The sequence below is a fragment of the Bradysia coprophila genome, unplaced genomic scaffold (genome assembly GCF_014529535.1).
Source record: "Bradysia coprophila strain Holo2 unplaced genomic scaffold, BU_Bcop_v1 contig_350, whole genome shotgun sequence".
NCBI classification, from domain to species: Eukaryota; Metazoa; Arthropoda; class Insecta; order Diptera; family Sciaridae; genus Bradysia; species Bradysia coprophila.
The window spans coordinates 998586-1004585 of NW_023503608.1; positions in this window are offsets into that span (position 1 = coordinate 998586).

Here is a 6000-nt window from a genome sequence, read left to right on the forward strand (position 1 = left end):
TATTATTTTGAGAAGTGTATAGTTTGCTGATCGCAGAGGAATGCAACTATAACAGTCAAAATAACTGTTTCGAAAGCTTGTTGGTGAAATACACACAGATGAGTTCGGCTCATACCTCAAAATTAGTCCTTAATGTGATGAATTACTTGATAGCGTCCGATGTAGTTTATTTATCAAACAGAACTAGGATACGGACACTACTTTCCTTATTCCTTTATTCAACTCACGTTAAGACATCAAGCATCGGTATTATCATTAGTGAATTCTTAAATCGGCTAATTTCAAGAATCTCTGTGTAACATTCGAAAAAATTTTGCGAGTCTTAGCGAATCTATCCTCAAATTCAAAGAACTCCTACAACAACTGCTGATCGAGTGTAGGTCAGTTCCAAGGCCATGCGAATTGTCAAATTACTGTCAAATTTCATCCATAGAGACATAACCTCATCAATATTTAAATATGAAAACCGATCTCTGCGGATGAAATCGTGTTCGTTCGGCCAGTGAAAATTAATGTTTTCAGTTATTTGGAACAAACCTATAGAACAAGTCACTGTGTTACTGTATTTAGAGAAAAATGAGTAAGCAAAATAGGCAAAACCATAATAAAAAGCAAATAAAATTGAAGAAACAAAAAACGATGAAAAAGATACTGAAAACAAACTCTGAAGAAAAATATAATTCCATAACCAGATACCGATAAACCAATTAAAATCGATGAATACGTAAAATCGATTTTTTAATTTAATACAAGAAAAAGAAATGTAAATCGAAAGAAGAAGAAAATAAAATTTTCATTTTATAAAATCTATAAAGCTATAGGACTATATAAATATATATAATAAATGATATAGTAATACACACTGTACTATTGAAATTATATATGTATTTGCAATATAAATACATGTATAGTTATAATTAAAAGGAAATTACTAACGGGTAATCAAGAAACTTAAAGAAATATTAATGAAAGAAATGGGAGAAGGAAAAACATTACACATTATATACATATTACATGAAATTAATTTCGCATAAATTGTATAACACAAAAGATGAAAGAAAAACCATAAAAAATATTTAAAGAAAAAAGAGAAGAAAGTTTAAATTGAAATAAAAAAAAGTGAAAGAGAATAGGTATATTATTATATTAATTATATGAAAAAAATGAGAAGAAAAAAAAATGACAAAAATAAACCAAATAAATAAGTTATATGCAAATTACATAAGTAAAACTGATGTTTTTGTATAGAATATTTCTGTTGAACTATGTATAAAAGTGAATAAAAAAAACATGAAATGGAATAAAGAAAAAAAAATATTTGAAAGAAAAAAATTAATTAATAAAAAAGAAGAAAAATGGAAATAATCGCTTAAGAAAAGTTTAAATTTAGACAGAGTTATATCATTTGTTTTTTCAGAAAATTTTATTAAATTAAATTATATTGATTGTTCTGTTTTTGAATTATAATTATTATTATTATTATTATCGATTTATTACTGATTATTATTACAAATTTTGAATTTTGAAAATAAAAACAAAAATTAAAATTGACGTGTTTCAGTATTCTATTTATTATATACGTGCTATGATTTCCACTCATTACGTTAATGTCGTCCCAACATGTGTAAGACATTTTTCAGCCACCCCTAAAAAAATTGCGTCTCAGGAAATTCTCATACTTTACTCCGACTCCGAATGCACTCTACCCCGCGAGCGATGTACTTCAATCGCTATGCAACCTAGATTAAAAGAACAATCACACAAGAATCTGACCCTCAATCGGCGTACAGTCCGATTAACTTCGACAATAATACTATCTCTAGCAAACAAACTAGGAAAATTAGGGTGGTAAAACGGTGTATGCTGCCATAGAAAATTTTACACTTTTAAAAGTAAATTAAATGAAGTATGAGCATCGATGTGGTGCGTTTCGAACGGTCTACAGTCTAAACCAGTGATTATGTTCGACTTCGCGCTAGTTTTGGATTTTGTGTTTCCCGGACTGCGCTCATGAGTTTCAGCTTAATCGTCTTTGCTATTGCTATGCTTTAGAATGAAATTTTTTTACTTCATCTGTTTAACCATTTGTTTTGCTATAAATAACCGTATTACGATTAGGTCGTCGATCACTTTTATCAATAACAGATGATAAGACATTTCCATAAGTGACGTCAATCGAAGGGCGACTCACTCCAGTAACTCTCTAGGAAATCACGGTAAATCAACAAAGTCAAAAATGGGGTTTTAATGAAATATGTATCAATGCAAGTCAATCGTACGCTTAGAAATAGGTGAGATACAGAACCATTAAAAAATATTTGTTGTAATTTACTGTGATTTATAACTAATTTATTAATTACGAAGTGAGCCCCCCTCACGTCAATACTCTCTCCAGCAAACAAACTACATTTATTAAGGTGATAAAGACGTTTAGGCTGGTTTCTTACGTCGAAAAAAAACGTTCTGCTCGAGAATTTTTTTTGATTTTTGACGATTGGATATGATTTTTCCTACTGTAACCAAACTTTTTCCTACTGTAACCAAACTCTAACGTTAACGTCTTACTTTCCATCTCTATAGTTCGATTTTTTTATGTCGTCTGTTTAGTTAATTTGCAAATTTGCTTTATTTTGATTTTCGCGCAGAACATTAGTATAAGGATCTTCCTTTTTGTTCCAAATTACTGAACTAGTATATTTTAGCTGCACCCAATGCCTACAACTGAATGCGAGAAGGCAGCATAGCTGCCTTAACCATCACTCTAGGTTTCATTTAGGAATTGCGTTTGTTACATTTTTGTTAAATTTTGCGCAAAAAAGTATGATTATCAGACCCTCTCCCACGGTGTACGGCAAAATGTATGAAGCATACGCTTTTGTTAAATTCCTCCTCCTCTATAGAGATTGAGCATACATTTCGTAAAAGGGAAAATCCGGTGAGGTTGAGCTATTTTAGAGTTCCCGCTACTTTTTGTTAAAGGACAAATCCAATGAGCTGCAGCTATTACCGTTCCCGCTACATTTTGTAAAAGGGAAAATCCGGTGAAGTCTGTCTATTAGAGCCTTCGCTACATTTTGTAAAAGGGCAAATCCGTTGAGGTCGGGCTATTTTAGCGTTCTCGCTACATTATGTAAAAGGACAAATCCGGTAAGGTCGGTCTATTGGAGCCTTCGCTACATTTCGTAAAAGGACAAAATCTATGAGGTTGATATATTAGCGTCTTTACTACATTTTGTAAAAAAGCAAATCCGGCGAGGTCGATCTATTTTAGCGATTTTGCCTCACTTCGTAAAAAGAAAAATCCTGTGAGGTCGATCTATTGGAGTCTTCACTACAAATCCTGTGACCTTGATCTGTTAGCGTTATCGCTACATTTTGTAAAAGGAAAAGTCCCGTGAGGTCGTTCTATTAGAGATTTCGCTAAAAGCCAAATCTGGTGAGATCGATCTATTAGAGTTTAGAGTCTCCATTACATTTTGTAGAAGGAAAAATACGGTAAGATCGATCTATAAACGCCTTCGCGATTTGTAAAACGACAAATCCGGTGAGTTTGTTCTATTAGTGCTTCTGCTAAATTTTTTGAAAGGACAAATCTTTCGTTTGCAACCCGACTCCACCCAATGCAATAAGTTCACCTGTACATTTGCTAACTGGCGCTATTTTATATTCAATAATGTCAGACTTGTTTCTATGTGTAAGTCAAAACAATTATAATTTTGCTCGAGTTCGTGGAATCAACATAATACAAAACTTATTTAGACCCACCCGCAACACACTTAAATCTTTTGCAACCGAATAAAAAATGATTTAATGTTTAGTTTTAAACTGCCGACTGCTAATACATTTAATTTGCAAAGACAGACTGTAACGCACATTACTAAATTTAGAACGATCACACGCGATAATATGTTATTATTATCGCTTTTCGAATATATTTTCGCGCTAACAAAAATACGCTCAAAATTGAAGCGCAATGCACTTAGTACATTTATATCGAGCATTGGTTTTTGTTTAAATTTTCGCGCCTACAAAAGCGTAGAAACGTTGACACAGTTTGATCTAGTACCTTTAGCACTGTCGTTTGACGTCTTAAAACGAAAAACATTTTGTTGTTGTTTGCAAAAATAATAATAAAATGTCGCTTTGGAATGAAAAATGAATGAATGCAACAAACAGTGTTATGATTTATGGCAAAATGTTGTGCAATCGATAGGCTTTATCAGATTTCAGGTAATTCAATTCATTAAAAGATGTAAAACAAATAATTTATTGTGGAAATCTTTTAGCAAAATATGACCCTAAGACCACATAATCGCTCCAGGCAGAGGCTTCGGATATTGGATGTTTTGCCCCAATCACTGCTGTGGCGCTCACACTCTAATTATTAGTGCGCCCTAAAGTGCTGGAACTTCTTTCGTTGCAATATCTAAATTTGTACAACGAAAATTTTTTCATTTAAGAAGCAGTGCGCCATATACTGAAGAATGTCACAAAATTTTCGTTTACAAATCTTTTCATATCTCGGTCCAGTGACTTCGATTTGAATCCGTTTGTTCTGTGAACTGTCTCAACTTTATATTTAGAAAACATTTGCCGAAGTAACCTATAGCCTTAGACGCCATCTTGTGGACGTACTGAGATCAAAGTTGGGCCTCTGTTTCGACATTTAAACCTCAATTGCTCGGAAACGGCACCAAGGATTTTCTTGATATGGGGCTCACTTGAAAGGTCTTTTAGAGTACTTTTCATTAATAATAGCCGTTTTCAATAAAGTGGAAAATGTTGAATGGGATACGAAAAAAACGATTTTTTGTACCCAAAAAAACAGGTTTTTTCGCATTTTGCGGCACTTCTTCCACCGTGAGGTGCCGTAAAAACTTGATTTTCGGAATCTACACCCTCGATTACCCCTTAGTAGGCACAAACCGCGCAGAAATCGATTAACCACAGCCCGTAATACGCAATTGAAAAGTGCAAAATTTTGCACTTCGGCGGCCATTTTGACAGGCAAAACGACATAAAAATTTTTTTTCTTCACCACCATCGTGTTCAGCGCATTGAATACTACTAAAATCAACGAAAAAATCGTTAGGTCCGTGTCGAAGGGCCGGACCTAAGGTAGGGCCCTACTATCAAAAATCGATTCTAACGCCTATTTAGAGTCATCCTGTGAAGTTTCAGATTTTTAGAGCCACGCAAACGCCTTTTACAGGGCAAAAGCTAAAAACGGTGCTTGTGTAATAAGAGGGGTTGATAAACTGAATTGAATTGAATTGATTGGGGGCCCAGACTTTCCTAACTAATTTTTTTTTGGGTGTTTTGAACCGGTAAAAACCGGTTTTAGTGTAAAACTTAAAAGGTATTGTATCTCGGTCAAAACTGAATATTTTTTATGGTTGGACCAGAATCTGAAAGGTTGGCTTTATACCTAAAATCACTAGAACAACTTTTTTTTTGGAAAATTTAGAGTTCACTGAGTTATCCTGTGTTCGCTGAAAAGTGTACCGGAAAAACCAGTTCCTGGCTTTTAATTAATTAATTTTAATTTTAATTTTAAAAGTTTTATTGGAGGAATTTTTGAGTTTTGGTAGGGGTGCATTTTCCATAAGTTAAACGTATATCCTCATCAGAAATGAAAAATGTCTCCAACTGAATAGTTATATCAAGCATTATAATGCAAATAAAGGGTCTTGTTTGCATATCACCATTTAAAACGACTCTGGAGGGGAGTAAATGGAGTACTGTAATTAAAAATCTGCAAAAAATCACAAAGATTGTCTGATTCCCCATCATCACCCACTAGCCGGACAAGCTTTCGTCAGTTTTTTTAAAAGTAGTTTTGACATCTAGGGTTGGAAAATGCGTCCGATTTAGGTAGGTTGTTTTTTAAAGGAATCTGTCGTTTATTCGGATTTATGTTGTGTTCAAACTAGATTGTTTCGGGTATATCGCATTTATATGCCACGCCACATTCTCGTAGTTAGTGCACAGTCAACTCAA